Here is a 12,410-nt window from a genome sequence, read left to right as displayed (position 1 = left end):
CATTATACGTACACACAACATAGTGAAAAAGACCCTCAGGAGTAATGAAGGCTGTCTTCTCTTTAGCGGAAGGCTGTCTTCTCTTTTTAAAGGTTCTTACTGTCGCTGACCTGTTATAGACCTGACTTGGAGACTTTTGAGCATCCTCCATATGCTCCTTGACGAAGGGCATATTGGCGTTGTGGCCTATAACACAATTGTGGGAGGTGGGTTCCTGGTCCCATATCTCCTTTGCGATGTCCAGCAGGCCCCTGGGATGTCTGCCATAGACCATTTCAAAGGGAGAAAATCCAGTAGAAGCCTGTGGTACCTCACGGATTGCAAACATTAAATAGGGTAACATGACATCCCAGTCTCTTCCATCCTTGTTTACCACCTTTTTCAGCATAATTTTTAAGCTTTTATTAAACCTTTATACTAACCCATCTGTCTGAGGATGGTATACTGACGTGCACAGCTGTTTTATGTTAAAGAGCTTACACAGTTCCTTGGTGACTTCAGACATGAACGGGGTACCCTGATCCAAAAGGATCTCCTTGGGTAGACCTACTCGGCAAAACATGGCGAATAGCTCCTTAGCTTTGAGCTTTGCTGATGTGTGCTGCAGTGGATTGGCTTCAGGATAACGGGTAGCGTAGTCCATCACTACCAGTATATGCTGATGCCCCCGGGCGGACTTAATAAATAGACTTACCAAGTCCATGGCACTCCGTATATGTGCCATAGGAGCATGCAATTGGCATACAGGACAGGACTCACAATACCATTTAACTTCACTGTATACCCCTGGCCAATAAAACCGCCACAGAATGCAGTCCAGCATTTTTGTGGTGCCTAGGTGTCCCCTGAGCACATGTTTATGGGCTAATACCAGCACCGTTTGATAAGGCTGGGGTACCAGCAATTGCTCCCAGGTGTCACCCTGCAGCCTGTCAACCCGGTATAACAGTTGTTGGGCGACCATAAAGTGGGAAAATATCTGATTAGTGTCGGCATGCTGTGGCAACCCATTAATCACCACAACATTTTCCCTAGCCCGGACCAGAGTGGGGTCCTGATGCTGTGCGGTGCCGAAGTTGTCACGGGATACCTCCAAATCCGACAACTGCGACCTAGTTACTAACTCCTCAGTCTCACTAGCCATCAGCTAGGGGAAATACGGAGCTGACATTAGTTTCTCCACTGGTCACCCCTACAGCAGGAACCCCAGAGTTCAGGTCGTTGGGATTTGGGTCTAGGTCTTGACCCGTCTGTCTGGGTTGTACTCTTGGGGGGAGCCACTCGATCTTTGATTTCCCCGCCACAGAGTCCAGAACATGGTGAAGTCCCGTCCCAAAATGAGGTCATGGGGCACCTTATGTCGTCTCTCTCCACATTGGGTCTGGGTGGCGACAACCGCGGTAGGATAATCTTTTAAGTCCCCATGAATACATAGGACCCCGATTGTGCGGCCTGTGACAGACCCTGGGTCTATGTGGGTGCCATTAACTAGAGTCACCCGACTTCCAACCGAGCCACCACCTGGCACCCTGCCATGGTCACCCGGCAGAGGTGGCGCTCATTATCCGAGTCTGGGGTGCCAGCCAAGTAAACCGGGGCTGCATAAAGAGACACCCTCCAGGCATAGTTGCAGTCCATAGACTCGGGGTTGTGGGGACAATTAGCCGCGATATGGCCAGGCAGGATCAACAGGTGGGAGCATCCCCCCTCCTCCCCTGGGGTATCACCCTGATATGGGTAGTTTCACCCGCCCGGGAACTTGTGGGAACCATGGGCCCTCAGGCCTTGGGGTTGACGGGGATTGAGGGCCTTTCTTCACGAGAGCTTGGGTAGCCTAGTACCTCTCCACCATCCCCATCAGAGCATTGACGTCAGCTGGGTCCCCATGTATTTGACTTAGCAAACTGTATGTCTCTTAAAGGGAGACTGTCACCTGTTTTTCACCAATATAACTAAGAACACCCATAGAAGATTGCATACACATCCCAAACATACCATTGTGCACTTTGTGTCTGTATTCCATGTTGTATTGTGTATTCTGCACTTAATACCCTTTGGTATTTTGCCGAAGACCCAGCTTTTCTTGATGTTGAAATGAATAAACTTTTTATTTTTTTTTCTATGAAGGAACACAGGACTTTTCATGGGGTGTCTTGTAACTAGGGGATGGACACAAGGGCTGTCATTGTGTCTGTGACATCCACCTTGTCCTACATTCTCCCCTCTAGGTCATCTAAATCCACCCCTTCCGGTCAGACGGTGCAATCCTCTTTCCATCAGTCTATTCTCATCTGTTCATGAGGACAGATCTCTGATGTTATGAGAACATTTAACATGATACTGTCCACATATAACAAACAAATCTGACAATATACTGTAGGCATGAACACATGAAGGGCCCATAAGAAATGTTTCATTAAATTCAATAACATAAAATGTAGAGCTAAATAAAAAATGTTGCTACCAATAAAAAACTAAAATCTCCCAAGAAAAAAATTAAAATTCCTAATGCGCATTATCAAAACAAACATTGTACTCCACTTTCTTGTTTCATATACATTCATATTTTCATTTATTCATTTCTTGCTGCAGCATCATTTATTCATACCCACAAATAGCTCATAACCACACATTTATGGCTCATTCACATGACAGTCAACTTGAATGGGTCCATGATCTGTCCGCACCGGAGGCACGGAAAGAAACCCCAGGAAAGAACTCTGTAGTTCTTTCACGGGGTTCCATGCCTCAGTTTCGCACTCACCTTCCAGATTGCAGACCCACTCAACTGAATAAGTCTGCATCTGTGATGCGGGGTGCACACGGCTAGTGCCCACATATTGCGGACTCACTGTTTGCGGGCCACAATACGGGCACGGCTGGGCAACGGCCGTACGCATGAGCCCTTATACTTGAAGTACAGACTGCACACACAGCTCTGCTAAGCATCTATCAGTCTCCACTTCAACACAACTGCAACTTAAAGCCTCATTCAGTCACAGTCCACTGAAGGATTTATGACTTTCATCTGCACAGCTTTCCTGGAAACAGATACACACACCACACCCAGAATTGCTGATAATCTCTGTTGCTGTTCTGCCATTCTTTCCAACCCCTTCTGGTCTTCAACTGTAATCAATAAAAATGTCATAACAAGACAGCATACAAGTTATAATCATATAATAATTTTTGTTAAACTCAAATCCTTTTATATGCCACGCGGGCTAAATCAATGGTGGTGCACATATGATGACATTTTTTTTACGGCTGTGTTCCCACATTACAATTAGCTGCTTGTGAAAGAAGAAAGAAAACTTTATTATTATCCTAAATAATCTTCACTTTTCTACAAACCGGATTCCAAAAAAGTTGGGACACAGTGAATAAAAACTGAATGCAATGATGTGGAGGTGCCAACTTCTAATATTTTATTCAGAATAGAACATAAATCACGGAACAAAAGTTTAAACTGAGAAAATGTACCATTTTAGGGGAAAAATATGTTGAATCAGAATTTCATGGTGTCAACAAATCCTAAAAAAAAGTTGGGACAAGGCCATTTTCACCACCGTGTGGCATCTCCCCTTCTTCTTACAACACTCAACAGACGTCTGGGGACCGAGGAGACCAGTTTCTCAAGTTTAGAAATAGGAATGCTCTCCTATTCTTGTCTAATACAGGCCTCTAACTGTTCAATCGTCTTGGGCCTTCTTTGTTGCACCTTCCTCTTTATGATGCGCCAAATGTTCTCTATAGGTGAAAGATCTGGACTGCAGACTGGCCATTTTAGTACCCGGATCCTTCTCCTACGCAGCCATGATGTTTTGATTGATGCAGAATGTGGTCTCGCATTATCTTGTTGAAAAATGCAGGGTCTTCCCTGAAAGAGATGACGTCTGGATGGGAGCATATGTTGTTCTAGAACCTGAATATATTTTTCTGCATTGATGGTGCCTTTCCAGACATGCAAGCTGCCCATGCCACACGCACTCATGCAACCCCATACCATCAGAGGTGCAGGCTTCTGAACTGAGCGTTGATAACAACTTGGGTTGTCCTTGTCCTCTTTGGTCCGGATGACATGGCGTCCCAGATTTCCAAAAATAACTTTGAATCGTGTCTCGTCTGACCACAGAACAGTCTTCCATTTTGCTACACTCCATTTTAAATGATCCCCGGCCCAGTAAAAACGCCTGAGCTTGTGGATCTTGCTTAGAAATGGCTTCTTCTTTGCACTGTAGAGTTTCAGCTGGCAACGGCGGATGGCACGGTGGATTGTGTTCACTGACAATGGTTTCTGGAAGTATTCCTGAGCCCATTCTTCCTTTACAGTAGCATTCCTGTTTGTGGTGCAGTGTTGTTTAAGGGCCCGGAGATCACGGGCATCCAGTATGGTTTTACGGCCTTGACCCTTACGCACAGAGTTTGTTCCAGATTCTCTGAATCTTTGGATGATGTTATGCACAGTTGATGATGATAGATGCAAAGTCTTTGTAATTTTTCGCTGGGTAACACCTTTCTGATATTGCTCCACTATCTTTCTGCGCAACATTGTGGGAATTGGTGATCCTCTACCCATCTTGGCTTCTGAGAGACACTGCCACTCTGTGAAGCTCTTTTTATACCCAATCATGTTGCCAATTGACCTAATTCGTGTTAATTGGTCTTCCAGCTCTTCATTATGCTCAAATTTACTTTTTCCAGCCTCTTATTGCTACTTGTCCTAACTTTTTGGGGATTTGTTGACACCATGAAAATTTGAATAAACGTATTTTTCCTTTAAAATGATACATTTACTCGGATTAAACGTTTGATCTGTCATCTACGTTCTATTACAAATAAAATATTGACATTTGCCATCTCCACATCATTGCATTCAGTTTTTATTCACAATTTGTTTAGTGTCCCAACTTTTTGGGAATCCGGTTTCTATGTTTTGTAAAAAGTTATTGCATCATGTGATAAACACATGCTGGACTCTATTTGTCTTACTGCTCTGTCTGATGCTTCATACCCCCTCCAATACAAACCAATCACTTTTAGATCCTTCTTGACAAAGCAATGAGAATCCAAAATCCCTGTTCTAAAGAATGTATATGACTTGGCAAACTGTATGTCTCTTAAAGGGAGTCTTTCACCTGTTTTTCACCAATATAACTAGGAGCACTGCCCCACAGAAGATTGCAGACACATCCCAGACATACCTGTGTGCACTTTGTGTCTGTATTCCATGTCCATATATTCTGCTGGAAACCAGCTCCCAAGCGCCCAGCTCTGCTGCTGCAAGTGCCCAAAGCAAACCAGACTGAAGAGGGGAGGGCTGCTTTAGTCGCTCATATCTTGGGATTGGTACCAACATGTATACTCTGAACTTATTTCTGGCATTCCAACCTTTCAAACTATACCAGAACCACAGCATTATATCCACTATGTCAGAAGATATAGCCGTTAGAAATCGAGTCAGGAGTGAAAGCTGTTTTTACTTTCACTTTCAGCTGGGCACTTGGGAGCTGTTTTCCAGCAGAATAAAAGTGCTTTTCCTGGACATCGAATAAAGACACAAAGTGCACACAGGTATGCCAGGAATGTGTCTGCAATCTTCTGTGGGGCAGTGCTCTTAGATATATTGGTAAAAAAAAGAGGTGACAAACTCCCTTTAACAAGTCTTCCCTGTTAAGGCTGGGGGATGGGATCAGCCCACACGCAGCCTTCAGCCCCCCTTTCCTGACTCTTATCTCTCAAGAATTCATCCAACTTTCCTGAGACTTCAGACTAGAAGGTGGATGGATGGGGCCATAAAATAACACTATCTGTATGAGTCTATATCCCTTAACAGTCCAGACACGCCAACCTTTGTTTAAAGTTAGGGTATTCTTCAAGGACACATTTCTTCTGTAACCTTATTCAACTTTCTACATTTACTAGACAATACTTAATCTTTCTGATCAACATATCTTCTCACCCTCTAGAAACCAGAACTATTTCAACAGAGATATTTTCCTAACACCTTCATCTTCATATTCTTAGCGGTAGCTACAGATCTATTGGCATACACTAGTTACAATACTTATATTTGTTCTGAACAAACAAATCTAATCTCTAATGCTATAGCATTAGGGTACCGAAATTTCTAAACATTTAACATAAGTGCCATTCTGATCCTTGTACACACTTATGCGCATTCGCTCTTGCAGTGCCATAAATTAACATCTTGACACTGCTCTGTTTTCTAACTCCCCTCAACATCACAGGAGCTCTGATGTCCACAGTCTGCAAGCTCTTACTTCACAGAGTCTTTTTATTCATATCGGCTTAGTTCTAAAACTTTCAAAAGAACATTGCTAGATTCTACCAAGCTTACTACAGCTCTACTCATAGGCAGATTTTCACAACACTTGGAACTCTAATAGTCCACCCACGGATTATTAATTCACGCAAATGCCCGGGTTCCCATTTGGAGCGGTGGGTCAAAACTACCCTCTCTCTCTGTAGCACCCAATCAACGATAAGCACATTAATTTGCTAAAATTCCACTCTTCTGACACCACTAGCCTAAATATGCAACATGCAATATGGGGTAGCACTCTGGTTGCCATGTCGTAGAACATGGATGACACCCCAGGGTGTAAAAGAAATAGGGCAAATCAATACTTACATCCTACCTAGAATGAAGGCTTCAATGGAGTGCCAAATAATTGTTAGTGCAGACCACAGTTATTCCCATCAACCCCTCCTCCAGTGTGCATTATACACATGTCTCTGAGATCACTCAGGAATATTTTCTTATCAGTACAATCGGGGATGGGTATTATATTACAAGGCATCTTATTATACAGAATGGTAATAATAAAGGAAATATAATTAAAGGGACAAAACCAATCAGTACTTAAAAAATACCCTTACAATACAATTATGTTTGAGGGGTTTCCGCTATGAGGGTACCTCAGAGTCTCTTCAATTGCAACATAGCCCTTGAAAACCATTCCAGCAAAATCTGCCCTCCAAAAGACTTATGGCTCCTTAGGATCTGAGCCCTGCTGTGTGCTCATACAAAAGTTTACGACCACATATTGGTAGATGCTGCATTAAGGAACAAATGGGTAACAAGTTTTGGGCTGCTTTTTCTCCTCAACCCTTGTGAAAATGAAAACTTTGAGGCTAACATTTTTTTGAAAATTATGTGATCTTTCATTTTCGTAACCAAGTGTTTCTAAATTTTATGAAATGTGTGTTGGATCCAAGTGCTCACTATTCCCCTTGAAAAAATCGTGACATGCTGCCCAAAAGACAATTTCAGCAACAGCTGGCCTCCAAAAACCATATGGAGCTCCTTCTCTTCTCAGCTCTGTGCTGTGCCTATACAGCAGTTTACCACCACATTTGGGGTGTTTATGTAAACTGCTGAATCAGGGCAATAAATATTGAGGTTTGTTTTGCTGTTATCCATTTCTGTGTTACAGGAAAAAATTAGCTAAAATACCAAATCTGTAAAGAAAAGAAAATTTTTAGATTCAACGTCATTTTGCTTTAATTCCTATGGAACACCTAAAGGGTTACCAGAGTTTCTAAAATCAGTTTCAAGTAATTTACGGGTGGTTTCTATTATGTAAGCCTCTCAAAGTGACTTCCTAACTGAATTGGTCTTTTAAAAAGTCTGCATTATAATTTTCTTGAATATTTAAAATGTGCTTCTAAAATATTAAGCCTGCCAACATCTGAAAAAATTTACAAAATGAAGCCAACATAAAGAAGACATATGGTGAATATTAAGTCATAACTATTATGAGGTATCACTATCTGTATTAAAAGCTGAGAAATTAAAATTTAGAAAATAGCAAACAGTTTTTTTATAACCAAAGGTAAAACATATTGACAAAAATTTTACACTATCATAAAGTACGATGGGTCGAAAGAAAAATAATCACAGAATGGCTTGGACAAGTAAAAACATTCCAAAGTTAATACCACATAAACGTAACAGATTTGTCAGATTTGCTAAATTAGGCTGGGTCCTGAAAAATGACTGGGTACAGAAGGGGTTAAAAAGACTCAGTGATTAATCTGGAACGGAACTCCTCATCATAGTTAACCACACCCACTTTCACACCTAGTGTGGTGTAAAAATGCAAAAGCTTGCATGTGAGTTTTTGCATATGACCTCAAAAAGTTGTAAAGCCCTTTTCTCATTCAAAAGTTTTCTTATTTTTAATATAATGCAATAGAGAAACATGAAGAGGAAAATAGTAATTGGTGCTTCAATACAAACATGACAGGAAATGAAGCTATGAACTAGCATATCATCAATATACTACATGTAGTTTGATGAGCACTTATTATTTAGAGGAAATACAAACATATCATAGTAGAGAGTAAGAAAGAGAAAAGAAAAAAGAAAGAAACATAGAGGGTGAAAGGATGTAGAAGAAAGCAGTGATGGAAAGGGGGTTGGAAAGAAAGGAGAATGTAAGGGAAGGAGATAAGGGGGAGGTCCAAGGGGTTGCTCCCTTCAAGTCTGGTACGGTAGTGGGTAGAGGAGCAAAATGTGTCCCAAGCAGCCAAAGCTGTCATAAATTTACAGCATTCTACAAGGATTTGTGCAATGAGCTCCTCCATCCACAGAATTGAAGCTATTTCCTCAACCCACTCCTCCAGACTGGGGGAAGTGGGTGGCGTATTGAGCTCCAGTGTGGGGGTATAACTGATTTAGCCTCCTGCCATAAGTTGCGAATCAGAGACTTTTTATAGGTAGTGTGGCAAGGTGTACAGTATAGGAGGGTGTGTATATCTCACCCAGCTACCTCAGCTGGGTGAGATAACTAAAATCCAGAAGTGTGCAGTGGTCTCAGCAAATAATAGTTTGCTGAGACAGTTTTGTTTACGTTGTATTCTGGGCGGATTTTAATTGGACTGGCAGTTAGGCTTGGTAGTGGGAGCTGCCGGTCCACACCCTTCCAACACGGGTATTCCCTCATACCTGAGGTGAGAGCAGGTGAAACCTACCCTAATCAGTCTAGCATAAATCCACCCTCAGTGTGTCAGTCTGGGGAAGTGTGTGTGAACCTGGAGCAGAGGCTCTGTTGGTATTCTCAGTCTGGAGAACTGAGGGGCTACAATGCTATGCGACGCCTGATCGCTTTCTGGTGTGGAACAGTGTTTGTTGAGCGGACCGACTGAGGCTTGGAGCCGGGACCCTGAGCATAAATCTGAGATTATAGTTGAATCAGGGAAATCATAATTTTGTTTAAGTAGAGCCCAGCCTGACAGGAGTTTAACTTGTATAACTGTTTATGTTTACACGGATATGCCGCAATGAAGCACAGTTTGGCCCTTAAATTCTGGTGTCCGTGAAGATATCTGTGAGAGTGACCCCCTGAAAGAAGGCGATCCCTGACAGTAGGAATAGACATGTTAAATATAAACAGAAAAACTCAGGTTGTTCAGGAATCTTGGCCACTGTAACCTCACCAATAATTTCAAGCACAGTGTCCCAAAAATTTGAAAGTAAAGGGCAGCTCCACAAAATATGTGAAATGGTGCCTTTAGCCATACCATAACACCAACATAATGTATATACTGAGGGGAACCAGTGATGAAGAAGAGTAGGTACTCTATAGCAACGGGAAAATATTTCATAGCAGGTTTCCTGTGCTTTAGCTGCTACAGAGGCTTTGTGAGATAGAAAAAAGCATTGTGTTTTAGAGAATTGTTTGCCTAACTCTGTTTCCCATGCTTGACAGAATTGTGGGAGAGATATGTCCCATTTCTCTAATAAAAGTTTACGAATGAGAGAAATGGCATATGAAGATGGAGAGGGGATTAATGATGAAAAAGGTTTAAGGGAAGATACTAATATGTGGTGGAAACGGAGCAGTCTCGGACCCACAGTTCCCAGAAGCACTGAAGAGGAAAGGCCAGAATGGAATGCGGGATTGTCAGTAATAGGGAGTAAATGTCTCCTTTTGTCTACCAAGGACTCCGATTTCCATGTAGAATGTATAATAGATAGTGTTGATCGCGAATATTTTAATCGCGCATTTTTATGTCGGCACTTCGAGATTTCTCGAATATTTAGAATACAGTGCTGTATATTTGTAATCGCGAATATTTGTTTTAGTTTTTTTTACCTGTACACAAGATCCCTCCCCGCTTCTAGCTAGTGGGCCAATGAGAAGGCAGCAATGTCTTTGTCAAAGATTAGCAACATCCCTAGCGACCAATAGGAAAGTTGCCTACCCCTTTATTATATAAGAATCTCCCCAACAGCCATTTCCTGCTTTTTTTTCAGTTGTGTCATTTCTGTGCTTTGCTGTGTCATCATAGATTACATTAGATAGTTAGCTTATATACAGTGGATATAAAAAGTCTACACACCCCTGTTAAAATGTCAGGTTTCTTTTCCTTTAATGTGACCTATAAACTGTACCACTCAATTGAAAAACAAACTGAAATCTTTTAGGTGGAGGGAAGAAAAAAATAAATAAATAATGTGGTTGCATAAGTGTGCACACCCACTTATAATTGGGGATGTAGCTGTGTTCAGAATTAAGCAATCACTTTCAAAATCCTGTTAAATAGAAGTCAGCATACACCTGCCATCATTTAAAGTGCCTCTAATTAACCCCAAATAAAGTTCAGCTGCTCTAGTTGGTCTTTCCTGAAATTTTCTTAGTCACATCCCACCGCAAAAGCCATGGTCCACAGAGAGCCTCCAAAGCATCAGAGGGATCTCATTGTTAAAAGGTATCAGTCAGGAGAAGGGTACAAAAGAATTTCCAAAGCATTAGATATACCATGGAACACAGTGAAGACAGTCATCATCAAGTGGAGAAAATATGGCACAACAGTGACATTACCAAGAACTAGACATCCCTCCAAAATTGATGAAAAGACGAGACGAAAAGTGGTCTGGGAGGCCTACAGAAACATTAAAGGAGCTGCAGGAATATCTGGCAAGTACTGGCTGTGGTACATGTGACAACAATCTCCCGTATTCTTCACATGTTTGGGCTATAGGGTAGAGTGGCAAGACAAAAGCCTTTTTTTTTACGAAGAAAAACATCCAAGCCAGGCTACATTTTGCAAAAAAACACCTGAAGTCTCCCAAAAGCATGTGGGAAAAGGTGTTATGGTCTGAAGAAACCAAGGTTGAACTTTTTGGCCATAATTCCAAAAGATATGTTTGGTGCAAAAACAACACTGCACATCACCAAAAGAACACCATACCCACAGTGAAGCATGGTGGTGGCAGCATCATGCTTTGGGGCTGTTTTTCTTCAGCTGGAACTGGGGCCTTAGTTAAGCTAGAGGGAATTATGAACAGTTCCAAATACCAGTCAATATTGGCACAAAACCTTCAGGCTTCTGCTAGAAAGAAGAGGAACTTCATATTTCAACATGACAATGACCCAAAGCATACATCCAAATCAACAAAGGAATGGCTTCAACAGAAGAAGATTAAAGTTTTGAAATGGCCCAGCCAGAGCTCAGACCTGAATCCGATTGAAAATCTGTGGGGTGATCCGAAGAGGGCTGTGCACAGGAGATGCCCTCACAATCTGTTTTTGCAAACAAGAGTGGGCAAATCTTGCCAAGTCAAAAAGTGCCATGCTGATAGACTCATACCCAAATAGACTGAGTGCTGTAATAAAATCAAAAGGTGCTTCAACAAAGTATTAGTTTAAGGGTGTGCACACGTATGCAACCATATTATTTAATTGTTATATTTTTTCTTCCCTCTACCTAAAAGATTTCAGTTTGTTTTTCAATTGAGTTGTACAGTTTATAGGTCACATTAAAGGTGGAAAAATTATTTCTCTTTGTCAATTTTTTTTTTTTACATCACAGAAACCTGACATTTTAACAGGGGTGTGTAGACTTTTTATATCCACTGTATAATACAGAGAAAAGAAAAAGTAAAACAGCAGCACTCTCCAGGTTGCCAGGTGCAAATCCCACTTAAATTCCCGGACCAGGAACAGCAGAACAACATGGATGAAATGAGGGCAGCATTCCGATCTTGTGGTGAAAAAAGGTGAATTTTATTGCACCCAACAGCAATGCAGCATTTCAGCTCTCTCAATGGAGCCTTTGTCAAGCTAGTGACTATAGTGCTCACAACATATTTAAATAGGCGAATCTCATCAGGGATACATAATTAGTCATCAATAAATTAATGTGTATATACAATGATAAACATGATTAAAAACATAATTCCCATGTGTTACATGTATACAAAATACAGCAATATTGTAATTGTAGTGTAGGTAAGGGTACTTTCACACTAGCGGCAGGACGGATCCGACAGGCTGTTCACCCTGTCAGGTCCGTCCTGCCGCTATTTTGCCGTGCGGCTGGACCGCCGCTCCATCCCCATTGACTATAATGGGGACGGGGCAGATCTCCAGCGCAAC

The 12,410-nt window shown here is 41.8% G+C and overlaps 1 protein-coding gene across 1 annotated transcript in view; it reads left to right on the top strand.

The window, feature by feature from the left end:
* IL12RB1 (interleukin 12 receptor subunit beta 1) overlaps nt 1-12,410 on the top strand; it is a 253,753-nt gene that overhangs the window by 956 nt on the left and 240,387 nt on the right. The window lies entirely within an intron of this gene.

The sequence above is a fragment of the Bufo gargarizans genome, chromosome 1, assembly GCF_014858855.1.
Source record: "Bufo gargarizans isolate SCDJY-AF-19 chromosome 1, ASM1485885v1, whole genome shotgun sequence".
NCBI classification, from domain to species: domain Eukaryota; kingdom Metazoa; phylum Chordata; class Amphibia; order Anura; family Bufonidae; genus Bufo; species Bufo gargarizans.
This window is presented reverse-complemented; position numbering and strand designations above follow the sequence as displayed.